We start from the raw sequence: 20,259 nt of genomic DNA, 5'->3' as shown, positions 1-20,259 counted from the left end.
TGTGAGCTCCGCCTGTGGCTCCTCCCCTCGGGCTTCTGTATAAAAGTGGCAAGTCTCTGCCTCCGGACCCAGTTCAGGTCCAGAGGCAGGAGGCTTGCTGTTTAGTGTATTAAAGCCTCATTTACGTTCATCACTCATCATGTGTTATTGATGGTGTATCAATTTAATACACTAAACTCCTCAACGTGAGCTCATCACTCAAGCCTGATCGCTTGGAACTGGACCCACAAGCAGAAGACACTACAGAAACGTTTGAACACTGGCTAAGCTGCTTCGAGGCATACCTCGCATCCTTCAACGAAGACCGCACAGACCTCCAGAAGAAGCAGGTCTTCCATGCATGGGTGAGCCCAAGGGTCCTTCCCCTCATCAGGGACGCCCCCTCGTACGCGGAAGCAGTAACGCTGCTAAAAGGACAATACGTGAAATCTGTTAACCAGGTATATGCTAGGCACCTCCTTGCCACGAGATGGCAGCGCCCTGGGGAATCACTCGCAGAATTCCTGCATGCCCTGCGCTTCCTCTGCCGGAACTGTGACTGCCAGGCGACATTGGCTACCCTGCACACGGAGCTGCTGATCAGAGACGCTTATGTCGCGGGCATGAACTCTAACTATATCTGCCAGCATCTACTAGAAGGGGGGACACTCGGTCTCCCAGAGACAGTACAACTCTCCAACTCGCTGGAGGTGGCCTGCCAGAACATGGGGGCCTACACCTCCGACCGCGCGGTACCCTCGTGGGCGCAGCCATCAACCGACCTGGGTGCGACACAAGCCTGCGCCGTGCAGTGGCCCGCCAACGCCGGAGGCCTGAGGTGCTACTTCTGAGGCCAGAGTAATCGCCCCCGACAACGCTGCCCGGCACAGAACGCAACTTATAACGGCTGCGGAAAGAAGGGCCAGTTCGCAAAAGCCTGCCAGGCCTGATTTTCCCCCCCTAAGCCTTCTAGGCTCAGCAGCGCTGCCTGCTGCTTGTTGGGGCCGCCCCCAGCTGCTGCGCCACCCACCATGTGCGACCTGTGTGGGTCGCCATCTTTAATTTTGACCGACACATGCGACTCGCCAGGGCCACCATCTTGGACGCCATCACCGCTGACACCCGCCACGCGCGACCCATGGGGGCCGCCCTCTTGGACACCATCGCAGATGCCACCCGCTACGCGTGACTCACAAGGGCTGCCATCTTGGGACCACTCCGCAGCCTACCGGGCGCCCAGCTCACCCGACCATACGCTGGCCGACGCTATCTCCGACCAGCCTACTAACCGCCTTCCGACAGTCGCCTCGTCCCGGCCGCACCACCTCATGAAGTCCACGATGACCGTCCGGATCAACGGGCACAAGACGACCTGCCTTTTCAACTCCGGGAGCACAGACAGCTTCATACATCCAGATACGGTAAGGCGCTACTCCCTCCCCATCCTACCTGCGAACCAGAAAATCTCCCTGGCTTCCGGATCCCACGCACTGTGTCGCGACCCTTACTGTACAAGGTGTAGAGTACACCAACGTTAGGCTCTACGTCCTCCCCCATCTTTGCGCGGCCCTATTACTGGACTGGAAGCAGAGCCTAGTGGGAAAGACAGTAGAACAGCAATGGCAGGAGTTTCTGGGAGTAATTGAGGACACAGTGCAGAGGTTCATCCCAAAGAAAAGAAAGGTTATCAGAGGGAGGATTAGGCAGCCATGGCTGACAAAGGAAGTCAGGGAATGCATCAAGGCAAAAGAGAGGCCTATAATGTGGCAAAGAGTAGTGGGAAGTCAGAAGATTGGGAAGGCTACAAAAACAAACAGAGGATAACAAAGAGAGAAATAAGGAAGGAGAGGATCAAATATGAAGGTAGGCTAGCCAGTAACATTAGGAATGATAGTAAAAGTTTCTTTAAATACATTAAAAACAACGGGAGGCAAAAGTAGACATTGGGCCGCTCCAAAATGACGCTGGTAATCTAGTGATGGGAGACAAGGAAATAGCTGAGGAACTTAATAAGTACTTTGCGTCCGTCTTCACAGTGGAAGACATGAGTAATATCCCAACAATTCAGGAAAGTCAGGGGGCCAGAGTTGAATATGGTTGCCATCACAAGGAGAAGGTGCTAGAGAAACTAAAAGGTCTGAAATTGATAAATCTCCGGGCCCAGATGGGCTACATCCTAGAGTTCTAAAGGAGATAGCTGAAGAAATAGTGGAGGCGTTAGTTATGATCTTTCAAAAGTCACTGGAATCAGGGAAAGTCCCAGAGGATTGGAAATCGCTGTTGTAACCCCCCTGTTCAAGAAGGGAACACGAAAAAAGATGGAAAATTATAGGCCAATTAGCCTAACCTCGGTTGTTGGCACAATTCTAGAATCCATCGTTAAGGATGAGATTTCTAAATTCTTGGAAGTGCAGGGTCGGATTAGGACAAGTCAGCATGGATTTAGTAAGGGGAGGTCGTGCCTGACAAACCTGTTAGAGTTCTTTGAAGAGATAACAAATAGGTTAGGCCAAGGAGAGCCAATGGATGTTATCTATCTTGACTTCCAAAAGGCCTTTGACAAGGTGCCTCACGGGAGACTGCTGAGTAAAATAAGGGCCCATGGTATTCGAGGCAAGGTACTAACATGGATTGACGATTGGCTGTCAGACAGAAGGCAGAGAGTTGGGATAAAAGGTTCTTTTTCGGAATGGCAACCGGTGACAAGTGGTGTCCCGCAGGGTTCAGTGTTGGGGCCACAGCTGTTCTCTTTATATTAACGATCTAGATGACGGGACTGGGGGCATTCTGGCCAAGTTTGCCGATGATACAAAGATAGGTGGAGGGGCAGGTAGTATTGAGGAGGTGGGGAGGCTGCAGAAAGATTTAGACAGTTTAGGAGAATGGTCCAAGAAGTGGCTGATGAAATTCAACGTGGGCAAGTGCGAGGTCTTGCACTTTGGAAAAAAGAATAGAGGCATGGACTTTTTTCTAAACGGTGACAAAATTCATAATGCTAAAGTGCAAAGGGACTTGGGAGTCCTAGTCCAGGATTCTCTAAAGGTAAACTTGCAGGTTGAGTCCGTAATTAAGAAAGCAAATGTAATGTTGTCATTTATCTCAAGTGGCTTGGAATATAAAAGCAGGGATGTACTTCTGAGGCTTTATAAAGCACTAGTTAGGCCCCATTTAGAATACTGTGAGCAATTTTGGGCCCCACACCTCAGGAAGGACATACCTGCACTGGAGCGGGTCCAGCGGAGATTCACATGGATGATCCCAGGAATGGTAGGCCTAACATACGATGAACGTCTGAGGATCGTGGGATTATATTCATTGGAGTTTAGGAGGTTGAGGGGAGATCTAATAGAAACGTACAAGATAATGAATGGCTTGGATAGGATGGACGTAGGGAAGTTGTTTCCATTAGCAGGGGAGACTAGGACGCGGGGGCACAGCCTTAGAATAAAAGGGAGTCACTTTAGAACAGAGATGAGGAGAAATTTCTTCAGCCAGAGAGTGGTAGGTCTGTGGAATTCATTGCCACAGAGGGCGGTGGAGGCCGGGACTTGAGTGTCTTTAAGACAGAAATTGATAAATTCTTGATTTCTCGAGGAATTAAGGGCTATGGGGAGAGAGCGGGTAAATGGAGTTGAAATCAACCATGATTGAATGGTGGAGTGGACTCGATGGGCCGAATGGCCTTACTTCCGCTCCTATGTCTTATGGTCTTATGGTCTTACTGGTGCTTGACTTCCAATGCCATCTCCAGAGCCTTGTCTTAAAGTTCACACGGACCCCTGCCCCCCCCCCCCTCACTGTCTGTAGCCTCGCGACCATTTGGGTTTCCCCATGCTCCCTCTTTGCAAACCTCACCCCGGACTGTAAGCCCGTCGCTACCAGAAGCAGACGCTACAGTGCCCAGGACAGGGCCTTTATCAGTTCGGAGGTCCAGTGACTCCTCCGAGAAGGGATCATTGAGGTAGTAACAGCCCCTGGAGAGCCCAAGTGGTAGTCGTCAAGACTGGGGAGAAGCACCGGATGGTCATCAATTATAGCCAGACCATTAACCGGTACACGCAGCTCGATGCGTACCCCTCTCCCCCGCATATCTGACATGGTCAATCAGATTGCGCAGCATTGAGTCTTCTCTACAGTCGACTTGAAGTCTGCGTACCACCAGCTCCCTATCTGACCAGAGGACCGCCAATACACTGCCTTCGAGGCAGAAGGCCGCCTCTATCACTTCCTCAGGGTTCCCTTCGGCGTCACCAGTGGGGTCTTGGTCTTCCTAAGGGAAATGGACCGAATGGTTGACCACTACGGGCTGCGGGCCACGTTCCTGTACCTAGACAACGTCACCATCTGCGGCCATGACCAGCAGGACCATGATGAGAACCTCCGGCGCTTCCTCCACACCGCTAAACTCCTGAACCTAACCTAGAGAGAAATGCGTCTTCCGCACAACCTACCTAGCCATCCTTGGCTACGTTGTGGAACACGGAGTCCTAGGGCCCGACCCCGACCGCATGCGCCCCTTCCTGGAACTCCCCCATCCCCACTGCCCCAAGGCCCTGAAGAGATGCCTGGGGTTCGTCTCTTACTACGCCCAGTGGGTCCCCAACTATGCAGGCAAGGCCTGTCCACTGATCAGATCCACCATTTTTCCCCTGACGGCTGAGGCCCGACTGGCCTTCAATCGCATCAAAGCAGATATTGCGAAAGCCGCGATGCATGCTGTGGACGAATCCATCCCATTCCAAGTGGAGAGCGATGGGTCGGACCTCCCACCACTTTGAGCGCCTCAGCATGGACTTCAAAGGGCCCCTCCCCTCCACTGACCGTAACGTGTACTTCCTCAACATTATTGATAAGTACTCCAGATTCCTCTTCACCATCCCCTGCTCTGACATGGCCTCTGCCTCCATTATCAAGGCCCTGCCGTCTTTTCACCCTGTTCGGGTTCCCCGCCTACATCCACAGTGATCGGGGCTCCTCCTCCTTTTATGAGCAACGAGTTGCGTCAGTTCGTGCTCAGCAAAGGCATCGCCTCCAGCAGGACGGCCAGCTATAACCCCCGGGGAAACAGACAGGTGGAGAAGGAGAACGCGGCGGTCTGGAAGGCCATCCTTCTGGCCCTACGGTCGAAAAGTCTCCCACTGGCAGGAGGTCCTCCCCGATTCGCTTCACTCCATCTGGTCGCTCCTATGTAAAGCCACTAAACCAGAGACTCCTTATGAATGTATGTTTGCCTTCCACAGGAAGTCCACCTCCGGGGTCTCGCTTCCGTCCTGGCTGACCGTTCCGGGGCCCGTCCTTCTTCGGAAGCATGCGAGGAGCCATAAAACCGCCCTCCTCATCGAGAAGGTCCTGCTGCTCCATGCAAACCCCCAATGTGCCTACGCGGCACACCAGGACGGGCGGCAGGACACGCTCTCCCTCTTGGATTTGGCTCCTGCAGGCTTCCCGATGACCATCACCATCACCCCTCCACCCTACACCGTCTTCCCCCAACCCTGCCCACCTCCCTCACGAACTGACACCCTCAGGCCCACCGGCGACAAGCACCACCACGTCCCAACCATACACCGCCCCTTCCCCCCCTTCACCGACTCAACATCTGGTTGAAGAAGAAGACAACACGCTCCTGGACGCGCAGGTCTCGATGCTGGCGCCCACACCACAGCCGGGACTGAGGCAATCACGGTGGAAGGTCAAGGCTCCCGACAGACTTGACCTTTAAGACCACTTCACCCCCGCCGGAATCTTTTTTTAAACAGGGGGTGAATGTGGTAAACCATGTTATTGCATTATATGTATTGTGCATGCTTGGGCTTGCCCAGGCTTGCTCCGCCTGTGGCTCCTCCCCTCGGGCTTCTGTATAAAAGTGGCAAGTCTCAGCCACAGGACCCAGTTCCGGTCCAGAGGCAGGAGGCTTGCTGTTTAGTGTATTAAAGCCTCATTTACGTTCATCACTCGTCATGTGTTATTGATGGTGTATCATTTGTGAAATTGCCCTTGTCCAAAAGGTTATGAGGGGTTACTGGGTTACAGGGATAGGGAGCAGGTGTGGGCTTAAGTAGGGTGCTCTTCACTGGCGGGTCGGGTACAGGCGGATAAAATGAACGTGTTGCCGCGATTTCTGTTTATTTTCCAGTGCCTGCTGATTTTCCTGCCAAAGGCATTTTTCAGAGAGATTGAAGGAATGATTACTTCGTTCATATGGGGAGGGAAGGTGGCCAGAGTTAGAAAGGTGCTGCTACAGAGGGGAAGGCAGGCAGGGGGTTTGGGTCTTCCAAACCTGATGTATTATTACGGGCCGGCGAATATGGAGAAGTTGTGGAGCTGGGTTAAAGGGGTTGATTCCCAGTGGGTCAGAATGGAGGAGAATTTGTGGAGGGGGTCGGGATTGAAGGCACCAGCAACAGCACCGCTCCCGATGGCTCTGGGGAAATACTCAGGGAGTCCGGTCATAATAGCTTCATTGAGAATTTGGAGGCAGTTTCGCCAACACTTTGGGTTGGGGGCAGGGTCAAGAGAAATGCCGATTCGGGGGAACCACATATTTGAGCCAGGGAAGTGGGATGGATATTTTCGGAAATGGGAGGAGAAGGGGATTAAGACACTGAAAGATTTGTTTCTCAGGGGTTGGTTTGCAGGATTAAAGGAGCTGGAAGCGAAGTATGGGCTGGAGTAGGGGGAAATGTTTAGATACATTCAGGTTTGAGATTTTGCCAGAAAGGCGATACAGAGCTTCCCGGTGAAGCCGGCCTCCACATTGCTGGAGAAGGTGCTGACGACAGGGGGACTGGAGAAGGGGGTAGTGACGGTGGTTTACGGAGCTATTTTGGAAGAGGAGAAGGCACCACTGGAAGGGATCAAAGCAAAGTGGAAGGAAAAGTTGGGAGAGGTTATAGAGGAGGGGTTCTGGTGTGAGGTTCTCCAGAGAGTGAACGCCTCCACCTCATGCGCGAGGTTGGGGCTGATACAGCTGAAGGTGGTATACAGAACACACCTCACAAGGGTGAGGATGAGCCAATTTTTTGAAGGAGTAGAAGATGTGTGTGAATGTTGCTGGGGGGGGGGGTCACTAATCTCGATCATATGTTTTGGTCCTGTCCAAAGCTGGAGGATTACTGGAAGGAGGTTTTTAGGGTAATCTCTAAAGTGGTGCACGTGAAACTGGACCCAGGCCCTCAGGTGGCCATATTCGGAGTGTCGGACCAGCCGGGGTTGGAAACAGGTGCGGAGGCAGATGTTGTAGTCTTCGCCTCGTTGATCACCCGAAGGCTGATCCTGATGGGTTGGAGAGCAGCCTCTCCACCCTGTGCCCTGGCGTGACGGGGGGACCTGTTGGAATTCTTGACTCTTGAGAAGGTTTAAGTTTGAACTTGGGGGAAGGATGGAGGGATTCTACAATTCATGGGCATTATTCATTATGCACTTTCAAGAACTGGATAACATCGAACATTAGTTGGGGAAGGTGGGTGTGAGGGTTTGGGGGAGGGGGACTGTGTGTTAATGGTGACAATGGGTGATTCCTGATTCCTTTATGTAAACATTCGGGCTAATGTTTGGGGTTTGGTGGGAGGCTGGGATCGTTATTATTGATATGGGATTGACATATTTGTTACTGATTATTGTTTATTGTTGGTGGGTGTAAATTTGGGAGAAAATGTGAAAAAGGGGAATAAAAATATATTTTTTTAAAAGTAGGGTGCTCTTTCCAAGGGCTGGTGCAGACTCAATGGGCCGAATGGCCTCCTTCTGCACTGTAAACTCTATGATAACCTGCTCACTGTTCATCAGTTTGGGTCCATCAGGGTCACTCAACTCCTGACCTCATTACTGCCTTGGTTCAGACATGGACAAAAGAGCTGACTGCCAGAGGTAAGGTGAGAGTTGCTGCCCTTGACATCAAGGCAGCATTTGATCAAGTATCAAATCAAGGAGCTCTGGCAAAACTGGAGTCAATGGGAGAAAAGTCTCCACTGATTGGAGTCATACCTTGCACAAAGGAAGATGGGTTTGATTGTTGTCATTTCAGTCCCGGGACATCACTGCAGGTGTTCCTCAGGGTAGTGTCCCAGGCCCAACTATATTCAGCTGCTTCATCGATAACCTTTCTTCCAACAACAGGTCAGATGCAGGGATGTTCACTGATGGTTGCAAAATGTTAAGCACCATTTGTAAAACTCCTCAGATACTGAATCAGTCCACATGCAAATGCTGCAAAACCTAGAGAACATCCAGCCTTGGGCTGACAAGTGGCACCTAACATTTGCACCACACAAGTGCCAGGCAATGACAATCTCCAAAGAGAAAGAATCAAACCATCACCACTTGATATCAATGGCATTCTCATCACTGAATCCTCCACTATCAACATATTGAAGGTTACCATTAACCAGAAACTGAACTGGACTAGCCATATAAATACTGTAGTTACAAGAGCAGATAAAAGGCTAGGAATCCTACGGCGAGTAACTCACGTCCTGATACCCGATGCCTGTCCACTGCCTACAAGGCAGAAGTATGATGGAATACTCCCCTCTTTTCTGGATGAGTGCAGCTCCAATAACACTCGAAGCTCAACAGCATCCAGGACAAAGCAGCCCGCTTGATTGGCACCCCTTCTACAAGCATTCACTCCATCCACCAATGATGCACAGCAGCGGCAGTGTGTACCATCTATAAGATGCACTGCAGGAACTCACCAAGGTTCCTTGGGCAACATCTTCCAAATCCACAAACACTACCATCTAGAAGGACAAAGGCAGCAGATGCATAGAAACACATCAACTGCAAGTTCCCCTCCAGCCACACAGCACCCTGACTTCGAACTATATTGTCATTTTTTCACTTGTCGCTGGGTCAAAATTCTAGAACTCCCTCCCTAACAACATTGGGTGTACTCACACCCCAGGGACTGCTGTTGGTTAAGAAGGCAACTCACTGCCATCTTTTGGGCAATTAGGGATGGGCAACAAATGCTGGCCTAGCTCATCATTCCCACATCACATAAAAATGATTTTTTTTAAATGTTGATTTAATTATGCTCTTAATCCTCTCACCGGTTTGGTTGCTTATTTCACCATCAGCCCATGGAATGTAATCAAAACAGCAAATTAACTGTCCTTTCCTGACTCCTTTTCTGGTACTTGGGGGACAAATTTCCCTATACTGATTTTAACACCTGTTCTAATATTTCCGTTCATTATTTATATTGGGAAATCTTGCATCATTGTTTAAATTAATTTATGAAACAACTCCACCATCATAAAAGTGAAAAATATTGCACTTATATTTGTGCATTAATAACTTTATCTCACAAATGTAAAAAATGTGTAATTTATAATTGCTGCAAATATAAGTGAGGTAAATCATCTAAAATGTTAGTTACTGTGATTCTTCATTAATCTTAAGTTCCTGCACTGCTTCTGAAGATGCGTCATATGTCCCAATATTTACATACTGACCATTGCCTTCATATCCAGCCGCCAATTTAGAATATATGATGCAACTACACATCTATTTTCATCAAACTATATGTCCTCTCCAATTTTGCCTTTAAATTTCACTTTGTTCAGGTATTGTAGAAGCTGTATAAAAAGATCACAAATTAAATAATTTATAATGAGCCACCAGCAACCAGCCATAGTCCACGAAGTACCATAAACACCTCTCACCATGAGCGAGAGAGAGTTGATTGAATAGCTCAAAGGGCACCACTCCACACCAAACATGGGGCACGGGAAAGAGGTAGGCCTTTTTTTTTAACATAGAATTTACAGTGCAGAAGGAGGCCATTCGGCCCATCTAGTCTGCACCGGCTCTTGGAAAGAGCACCCTACCCCCTATCCAAGGTCAACACCTCCACCCTATCCCCATTACCCAGTAACCCCACCCAACACTAAGGGCAATTTTGGATACTAAGGGCAATTTATCATGGCCAATCCACCTAACCCGCACATCTTTGGACGGTGGGAGGAAACCGGAGCACCCGGAGGAAACCCACGCACACACGGGGAGGATGTGCAGACTCCGCACAGACAGTGACCCAAGCCGGAATCGAACCTGGGACCCTGGAGCTGTGAAGCGATTGTGCTATCCACAAGGCTACCGTGCTGCCCTCATGAAGTACCACAGCTGATAAGGGGATTGAACCTATACCATTGGAATCATTCTGCTCCAAACTCTAGCCATGTAAGCTGATTGAACGTTTATATATATATATATATATATAAATATATTCTTCGTATTAGTAAATTTTATAACCTTTTAAAAAATCTATACTAGACAAACAATTATTCCCTGATTAATTGTAAATTATTTCCCAGGATTAAAATCACAAACATTAATGTCATCTGTGCACTGACCAGTTGCTAATTTACATTCCTGTTTTGAAACTGGAATATACAAAATAAGTGACACTTCAAAAAGTATGAAAACAAAACTGAATGGGAAAATATCTGCCGCTCTTTCTTTTATTATTACGGAGGAGAAATTAAGCATGTTGGTCTGCCAATATTGCACACAACAAATTTAACAGCTGCTGACTGCGAACTTGAAACACATCCAGGGCTTCTGCAACTCGTCTATTTTTAGAGCTTGCAAAAAATCCAAATGAAAATAATAAGACATCCAATTTGAAAACAAAATATTTCAATTCTATAACATTTTATTTTGTAGTTTTAAAATTTATTTTCACCATATATCACTTCACAGTGCATTGCAATCATTGCATTTTATTGCTTCTTCTGTGTTTAAGACATGGATAAGCTCTATCTTTGAGAAGACAGGTATACATATCAATTGCCTTCAATTATATCTCTCCAATGTGAAGTCGATAATTTTGCAGTAAAAAGGACCTTAGTTTTGTTAGGATTCAGGTGTCTGAAATAAGTCCAGATAATTTGTATATGTACTTGACATTTGAGTATTGATACAATTCTAGATGCCTGTGAATATTGTTCCCCAAAAACAGATATTCAGAATTGGATAATTCAAGGTAATTTTGCAGACTGATTTTACTTGTGAACTATTTCTCCTTTTGTACATCTGCAAATGCACTGCAGAACTTTATTCTGAGTACATTTGACTTCTAACAATGAATTGGGGTGCATGTGGATCCTGTGGCTTGATTTACTTTCAACTGGCACATTTCTTTTTCTTGTCAAATTGAACTTGATCAGAAGAATATTTCACTGCATTCAAATAAGGATAGGTGTTGCAGAGAAAAAGTACAGCTATTTGGCTGTTCTTCACTCTCCCACTCATAAGAAACCAGACAAAGACTCTTGGAGTTACAAATGAGGCCTTTATTGCAAGTTACAGCATAGCTGATGGCGTTCCAAGTAGGCATATCACAGAGCCATGATTCAAGGATTATGCATACAATTATAGTTCAGATTTGATTGCAAGAAATTAACTTATACCAGTCATTTGCTACTAGTTATCAATGTAAAATATGACTATCAATTAGGTTTACATCATGCATTGTATAGGAAAACACTTGCAAAGAACCTGTATCTCTAGCAGCTGAGGGAGGAAATCATCCTGAGGCACGGCACCCGGGCATAGCTGGGTCCTAGGATCCAGCAGACCTCCAACTGCCCAATCCCTGGGACGTTCCTGCCTCCACCTGATGTGTGGAGCTGTGTAGTGTTCACCAGATAGTGACACAGAAACCTGCCTGGTAAGTTCACTCATCAAGGTGCTGGTCTCTGCGATGGTGGATTGTGTGGGTGATAGCTGTGACACCTCTTCGGTGTCCCCCTCAGAGATCTCCAAGGTGCTGACCAGGGTTGAGGGCGGCTGTGCTCGTTGATGGCCCGGCCTCATCGGATGGTGTTCCTGCAAGACAAGGGAAATGTTTTTAGTACATGTCATGGAGAAGGCTCTGGGAACTCACTTGAGACATGTCATCTGGATGTAAGTGCAGTGGATCCTCACTTCTCTGGTGCAGGCCAACCTTACGGTCGGTGACGGCCCTCCCCCACAAGCTCTATGCCCTATCCTGGAAGGCAGTGATAATCTTGAGTTTCCCTCCTATTACGGGCTATCTTTTTCTGCAGGAACTCAAAGAGGACATAGTGAGCTGAACACCTGGTGGGCAATTGGCATGTGGGCACTGCACCTAGGCAGAAACGAGTTGTGATATGGCAGCACGGTGGCGCTGCTGCCTCACGCAGCCGAGGACCCGGATTCGATTCTGGCCCCGGGTCACTGTCCATGTGGAGTTTGCACATTCTCCCTGTGTCTGCATCGGTCTCACCCCCACAACCCAAAGATGTGCATGGTAAGTGGATTGGCCACGCTAAATTGACCCTTCATTGGGAAAAACAAAATAATTGGGTACTGTAAATGTATTTTTAAAAATGAAAGGGGTTGTGATGAGGAATGCCGGGGGCAGGAGAGGTTTGAGGATGATGCTAGGAGGTTGGATGTTGGGAGGTGGCAGTAAGTGGGTTAACGGTGACGTTCTGGGTGTGATGGATGATAATAATGCTAGGGGAGATGGGTGGGAACTTACTCTTGCAGCGCACCAGAGATCATTCATCTTCTTTCGGCATTGGACTCTGTCCTCCTGGTCATGCTGCTTGCACTCACTGTTGCTGCCACCGCATCCCAGCCAGGATTGGTGATATTTCTTGAGAGTGTCCTGCCAACACGAGGATATAACATGGCCCGCCTCCCCTCCAGAATATCGAGAAATCTGGTTAGGGCTCCCTTTGAAAACCTAGACAAGGATCCTTCATGCTGCCATACTTCTGGCTTGACAGAGAGTGAGTGTTGAGAATCCGTTTACACGTTTCTCCTCCATGATTGCAGTGCTCAGCTGACATTCTGGGTGGGTGAATTAGCTACCTGGAGACTCAGACACGGTGTGTTTCACATGTGTAAGGGCCCTTCCTGTTGCTTCCCTTATTTCCCATTTCTTTTACTTTGTGGTTATCATTTGAATATTTAATGGACATATACCTTTAGGTCAAGCAGAGGAAGTGAGGAACTTAAAAGTTGCAAAATGGTACACTGTGTGAATGAGGTTTAGATTCTGAACAGAAAAACTCAGACTTTTTGGCACGCGAGAGATCAGAGGGATTTAGTTCGTTTGGCCACCTGACCGGCTGGTGGCCAATGAATTCGTCAAAGGTCATGGGCGGGATTCTCCGAGCCTCTGCGCCAAAATCTCAATTAGCGTGGGGGCGGAGAATGGACGTCAAACCCGAGATCAGGTCCGATGCCGCTCACACGATTTTCCGGTCCCCGGAGAATCGCCACCAGTCGGGGGCCATTGAAAGAGGCCTCCGCGGTGATTCTCCAAGTGCAGCTGGCTGAATTATCACCGGCGTGGCTCTCTCATGTTTCCACCCGGCGGGCACTCAGCATGGTGGCTGCGGACTCAGTCCATAGCCACCCTGGCGGGGGGAACATTAATGGGGGTGGGGAGGGTGCCTCCAGGACGGCGAGGCTATCGATCAGGGGCCAGCGATCCACAGGCATGCGCGATCCGTGGGGGGCCTATCTTCTTGGTGTTGGTCCGCTATGTCGTGCAGGGTGACCAACACAGGCCGCCACCATGCGCGGACCCCCGACTGGAAGTACAGGGCCTCGCATCGGCAGCCGGAGCTGCGCGGAGCACTCCGGGGCCCTGTTAGCCCCTTCCAGGTAAGTGAATCACTCCGGACTTTCTTCAGGAAAGTCCCGAGTGATTTGCGCGCGTTTTTACGCAGGCATGGGACATAGCCCCATTATTGGAGAATTCTGCTCGGCAACAGGTGATTATGGGGGCCTACTGGAGGCGGATGGTTTTCAGAGGACACACAAAGTGAGAGTCAGATCCTGGGAGGAGCAGCTGCGTGTCCCTCCAGACATCCGGTTTTAAAAAAAAATAATTTTTATTGGAATCTTTTACAGAAAATATAACAACAAACAATGAAAAGCAACTAAATAACCCCATAATAACTGTAACACCCCCAAGACCGTATCAACGCATGTATCACATCCCCCCCACCCCCCCAAACCCAGTGAACAACAAGAGAACTTAAAAATAAATTAAAATTAAATAAGCAAACATAGTCATCGTCTCCCCCTTCCCCCCCCCCCCCCCCCTCTTCCCCCCCCAGGTTGCTGCTGGTGCTGTCCCAGTACCCTATCATTGAGCCAGAAAGTCGAGGAAAGGTTGCCACCGCCTAAAGAATCCTTGTACCTATCCTCTCACGCGAATTTGACCTTCTCTAGCTTAATAAAATCTGCCATGTCATTATCCAGGTCTCCACGCTTGGGGGCCTCGCATCCTTCCATTGTAGCAAGATCCTCCGCCGGGCTACTAGGGACACAAAGGCCAGCACGCCGGCCTCTTTCGCCTCCTGCACTCCCGGCTCCACCCCAACCCCAAATATCGCGAGTCCCCAGCCTGGCTTGACCCTGGATCCCACCACCCTCGACACCGTCCTCGCCACCCCCTTCCAGAACTCCTCCAGTGCCGGTCATGCCCAGAACATATGGGCATGGTTTGCTGGACTCCCCGAACACCTGACACACCTGTCTTCGCCCCCGAAGAACCTACTCATCCTAGACCCGGACACGTGGGCCCGGTGCAGCACCTTGAATTGGATGAGGCTAAGCCATGCACATGAGGAGGAAGAATTAACCCTCTCCAGGGCATCAGCCCATGTCCTGTCTTCAATCTGTTCCCCCAGTTCCCCCTCCCACTTAGCTTTCAGCTCCTCTACTGACGCCTCCACCTCCTGCATTACCTTGTAGATATCAGATATCTTCCCCTCTCCGACCCCCAAAAGCACCCTGTCGCTCACCCCCCTCGCGGGGAGTGAAGGGAATCCCTCCACCTGCCGCCTAGCAAACGCCTTTACCTGCAGATACCTGAACATGTTCCCCGGGGGGAGCCCAAATTTCTCCTCCAACTCCCCCAGGCTCACAAACCTCCCATCAATGAACAGGTCCCTCAGCTGTCTGATGCCCGCTCTGTGCCAACCCTGAAATCCCCCATCAATGTTCCCCGGGACGAACCGATGGTTCCCCCTTAACGGAGCCTCCATCGAGCCCCCCACTTCTCCCCTATGTCGCCTCCACTGCCCCCAAATCTTGAGGGTAGCCGCTACCACCGGACTCGTGGTATACCTCGTAGGAGGGAGCGGCCACGGCGCCATTACCAGGGCCCCCAGGCTTGTATCTCCACAGGACGCCCTCTCCATCCATTTCCATGCTGCCCCCTCCCCCTCCATCACCCACTTGCGCACCATCGACACATTGGCCGTCCAATAATACCCCGAGAGATTGGGTAATGCCAGCCCCCCCCCCCCATCTCTACCCCGCTCCGAAAAGACCCTCTTCACCCTCGGGGTCCCATGCGCCCAAACAAAGCTCATGATGCTGCTAGTCACCCTTTTAAAAAAGGCCCTAGGGATAAAGATGGGCAAACACTGAAAGAGGAACAAGAACCTCGGGAGAACCGTCATTTTCACGGACTGCACTCTACCCGCCAACGATAGCGGCACCATGTCCCACCTTTTAAATTCCTCCTCCATCTGCTCCACCAGCCTGGTAAAATTAAGCTTATGGAGAGTCCCCCAACTGCTGGCCACCTGCACCCCCAGGTATCTGAAACTCTTCACTGCCCTCTTAAACAGGAGCCTCCCAATTCCCTCCTCCTGATCACCCGGGTGTACTACAAATACCTCACTCTTGCCTAAATTTAACTTATAGCCCGAGAAGCCCCCAAACTCCGCTAACAGCTCCATCACCCCCGGCATTCCCCCTTCTGGGTCCGCCACATACAACAGCAGGTCGTCCGCATACAGCGATACCCGATGTTCCTCCCCACCCCGCACCAGACCCCTCCACCTCCCTGACTCCCTCAACGCCATAGCCAGAGGTTCAATCGCCAATGCAAAGAGCAAGGGGGACAGGGGGCACCCCTGCCTGGTCCCACGGTAGAGCCTAAAGTACTCCGATCTCCCTCCATTGGTAACTACACTCGCCATCGGAGCCGTGTAGAGCAACCTCACCCATTTGATGAACCCCTCCCTGAATCCAATCCGCTCCAGCACCTCCCACAGGTACCCCCACTCAACTCTATCAAACACTTTCTCTGCATCCAGCGCCACCACTATCTCCTCCTCCCCCTCCACCGCCGGCATCATAATAACATTTAGCAACCTCCGCACATTCGTGTTGAGCTGCCGTCCCTTGACAAATCCTGTCTGATCCTCGTGTATCACCCCTGGCACACAGTCCTCTATCCTGGTGGCCAGGATCTTCGCCAGCAACTTAGCGTCAACATTGAGAAGCGAGATAGGCCTATATGATCCACACTGCAAGGGATCCTTATCCCGCTTCAGGATCAGAGAGATCAGCGCCCGCACCATCATCGGGGGCAAAGCCCCCCCCCCCCCATGCCTCATTGAAGGCTCGCACCATCAGGGGACCCACCCGATCCGCATACTTTTTATAAAATTCCACCGGGAACCCATCCGGCCCGGCGCCTTACCTGACTGCATTTGACCAATCCTCCTGACTAGTTCCTCCAACTCTATCGGCGCCCCCAGCCCCTCTACCAGCTCCTCTTGAACCTTTGGGAAACATAGCCTGTTCATTAAGCTCTCCATCCCCCCCCCCCCATCGGAGGCTCCGACCGGTACAGTTCCTCGTAGAAGTCCCTAAAGACCCCATTTACCTCTGCCCCCTTCTGCACTACATTCCCACCTTTATTCCGTCACTCCACCAATTTCCCTAGCTTGGCCTGCAAACTACGCCGTTCCCCCAACAATTCCTCCTCCGGTGCCTCCGCGTACCTCCTATCCACATCCAGGAGCTCCCCCACCAGCCTCTCCCTCTCCTTCCTCTCCCTCCTTTCCCTATGGGCCCGGATGGAGATCAGCTCCCCCCAGATCACTGCTTTCAGAGCCTCCCAGACCATCCCCACCCGGACCTCCCCCGTGTCGTTGGTATCAAGATACCCCTCAATACTTCTCCGGACCCTCCTACACATCTCCTCATCAGACAGCATCCCCACATCCAAGCACCATAGCGGGCGCTGGTCCCGCGCCTCCCCCATCTCCAGATCAACCCAGTGCGGAACATGGTCTGAAATTGCTATGGCCGAATACTCGGCATCCTGCACCTTCGGGATCAATCCCCTGCTCAGGACGAAAAAATCTATTCAGGAATAAACCCTATGGACATGAGAGAAAAAGGAATACTCCCGCGCCCTCGGCCTCCCAAACCTCCAGGGATCCACCCCTCCCATCTGGTCCATAAACCCCCTCAGCACTTTGGCCGCCGCCGGTCTCCTACCCGTCCTTGAACTGGACCGGTCCAGTGGGGGATCCAGCACTGTGTTAAAGTCTCCCCCCATGATCGGGCCCCCTGTCTCCAGGTCCGGAATGCAGCCCAACAAGCGCCTCATGAAGCCAGCATCATCCCAATTCGGGGCATATACATTAACCAGCACTACCTTCTCTCCCTGCAGCCTACCCTTCACCATAATATATCTGCCCTCCTTGTCCGACACCACCTCAGCCGCCTCGAACGCCACCCTCTTCCCCACCAGAATCGCCACCCCCGGTTCTTCCCTCCAGACATCCGTGAGTGATCGTCAGGAATTAGATAATAATTAACCAGTTGTATTTGCTGCATATGTAATTATAGTTACTGTTATTAATAAAAATTGTGTTAAAATTTATAAACCTGGTGACTGTAGTTATTGGGCAGCTAAAGACCAGAGACTTTGGGTATTGCTTTTTTAAAATAAATGTAGAGTACCCAATTCATTTTTCCCAATTTAGGGGCAATTTAGCACGGCCAATCCACCTAACCTGCACATATTTTAGGTTGTGGGGGTGAAACCCCCGCAAACACAGGGAAAATGAGCAAACTCCACACAGACAGTGACCCAGAGCCGGGATCGAACCTGGGACCTCGGCGACATGAGGCTGCAGTGCTACCACTGCACCACCATGCTGCCCTGACTTTGGGTATTTCTAAGAATTATTTGTTAATTTCAATTCTGTTGCGACTTCGGGTCAGGTGCGGCTGGAATTGTCTGCGCAGTAGCCCAGGGGATCATAACACATGGTGGAAAAAAATTTTACAAAGTGGCTGAAGATCACAATCTGGATCGTGCTGGTCGCACCAATTTTCTCACCCGAAATGGCACTTTGACGTTTTTAGGGAAAAATGCACATATCAAGTCTTTTGGCACATTTGAAATTTTGGCAATGTTGATCAATTTATTTTTTCTTCTATGTTTAATTGTTTTCTCTTTAAGTCCCCCTGTCCAATGCAACAGTCCCTGGCTGGGAGATTCAGCAGATCACCTGCACCTCATATGCTCCTCTGGCCTTGGCGCTGATCTACGAGCATCATAGAGTCATGGAGGTCTACAGCACAAAGAAGGCTCTTCAGTCCATCGCATCCGTGCCGGCCAAAAACAACCACCTAAGTATTCTAATTCCATTTTCCAGCATTTCCGATCCTCGGTGCTTCCATAGGTCCTGCTGTTCATCATGTATTCCCTTGCCTTGTTTGTTCTCCCCAAGTGCATCACCTCATACTAATCCGGATTGAATTCTATTTGCCACTGATCAGCCCATCTGACCAGGTCATTTATATCTGCCTGTAATTTCCTCCTTACTGTTTACCAGCCCACCAATTTTTGTATAACCTGCAAACATATTGATCAAACCCCCCTACATTCTATATAATAATAATCTTAGTGTCACGAGTTGGCTCACATTAACACTGCAATGAGAAGAATTGAAAATCATTCCCAGCGCCCCAGCTAATTGCTCCCTTGCCTCTCTCATCAGCCTGGATACATTTCATCTTGCCCTTGAGATTTATCTGCATTATTTTCCTGTCAGACCACCCAATCTCCTCTCTGTTCATGTTACTTTCTTCAATTTTATCACAGTCCTTCTCCCTGATTTCTATACCCATACTGTCCCTCTCACTAGTGAAGACCGACACAAAGTATTCATTCCTAGGTCCTTCAGCTCCACATGCAAATTCCCACTGTTGTCCTTAATAGGCTCTATTCTTTCCCTCGTTATCCTTTTTACCTTTAATGTTTTGCAAGATAACTTTGGGTTTTCCTTTATTTTGCCTGCCAGTATACCATCATGTCCCCCTTTTAAAACGAAGATGAGGAGAAACTACTTCTCCCAAAGGGTTGTGAATCTGTGGAATTCGCTACCCCAGAGTGGATGCTGGGACAGTGAGTAAATTGAAGGAGGAGCTAGACTGATTTTTAATTAATAATGCATTGAAGGGTAATGTAGAAGGGCAAGATGGTGGAGTTAAGGCCAGGACGAGATCAGCCATGATACCGCCTGTCCACCTCGACTATCTCTTCCAACAACCGTCCATACTCCTTCCCCCTCTGCCTTGAACGAGATAATCCCCGCCGACCCCCCCCCCCCCGCCCCTGCCCCGGACCACTGCCTTCAGCGTCTCCCAGAATGTGACCGCCGACACCTTCCCGTCTGGTTAGTCGCCACGTAATCCCCAATTGCCGATCTCGCCTTTTCACAAAAATCCCTGATCTGCTAAAAGACCTGAATCCAGCCTCCATCCTGGCCTCTGCACTTGCCCCATGCTAGGTGGAGCCTCACCTCCAGCCAATGCAGTGCATGATCAGATATCACAATTCCCACACCCCCAAATTATTATGTTCAGCTTTGGACCGATTTACAATAATTTATTTATGATAAGGCTGCGGATTTAAAATTAAGGTTTTTTTGTCTTGTGGCACCATAAGTGACCTTCAGTGCAGTAAAAGGGAAACAAACCTGTTGCCTCCAAGTCATACAACGATAACCGGAAAATAATCTTAATGCCATGCTTCTGAAACCAAAGGGATTGCAGTATTGCTCGGCGATGTGAGTGGAAATGAACTTGAATTGATCCAAATCACATACCTTTGTAACAACTCACTCACGCCACTCACAAAAAGGGTTATGTTCTCTCTGGTTTGTGGGCATCGCTTCCCATCAGATCCAGATGGGTAACAGTGTTGCAGCTATTTTAGAACAGCTCGGCTGGGTGTGCTGTGAATTGTAGAGCTTTAATCTCAGCAATATAGGCGGCATCTTTTGGGAACACCGTCACGACCCTCAGCTCCACAACCTTTCTGACACTCACCCGCAGGTCACAACCCGTACTTTGCAAAACCTTGACCTAGAACTCACCACCTACATAGACAGTGGAACCGGAGATGATGGATGATTTCAAAAAGAATTTGGATGGGGTCTTGAAGGAAAGAAACTAACAGAGCTG

At 49.8% G+C, this 20,259-nt stretch overlaps 1 long non-coding RNA gene across 1 annotated transcript; it reads left to right on the top strand.

Annotated features, from left to right (window-relative positions):
* The first annotated feature begins 53 nt into the window (after positions 1-53).
* Positions 54-5,930, top strand: LOC119976289. The gene is made up of 2 exons (XR_005462903.1): positions 54-1,400; positions 5,220-5,930. It is a non-coding gene; the product is annotated as an uncharacterized LOC119976289 (long non-coding RNA).
* Positions 5,931-20,259: the final 14,329 nt, after the last annotated feature.

The sequence above is a fragment of the Scyliorhinus canicula genome, chromosome 13, assembly GCF_902713615.1.
Source record: "Scyliorhinus canicula chromosome 13, sScyCan1.1, whole genome shotgun sequence".
Lineage (NCBI taxonomy): Eukaryota > Metazoa > Chordata > Chondrichthyes > Carcharhiniformes > Scyliorhinidae > Scyliorhinus > Scyliorhinus canicula.
The sequence above is the reverse complement of the archived record's forward strand: the minus strand, read 5'-3'. Positions and strand labels throughout refer to the sequence as shown.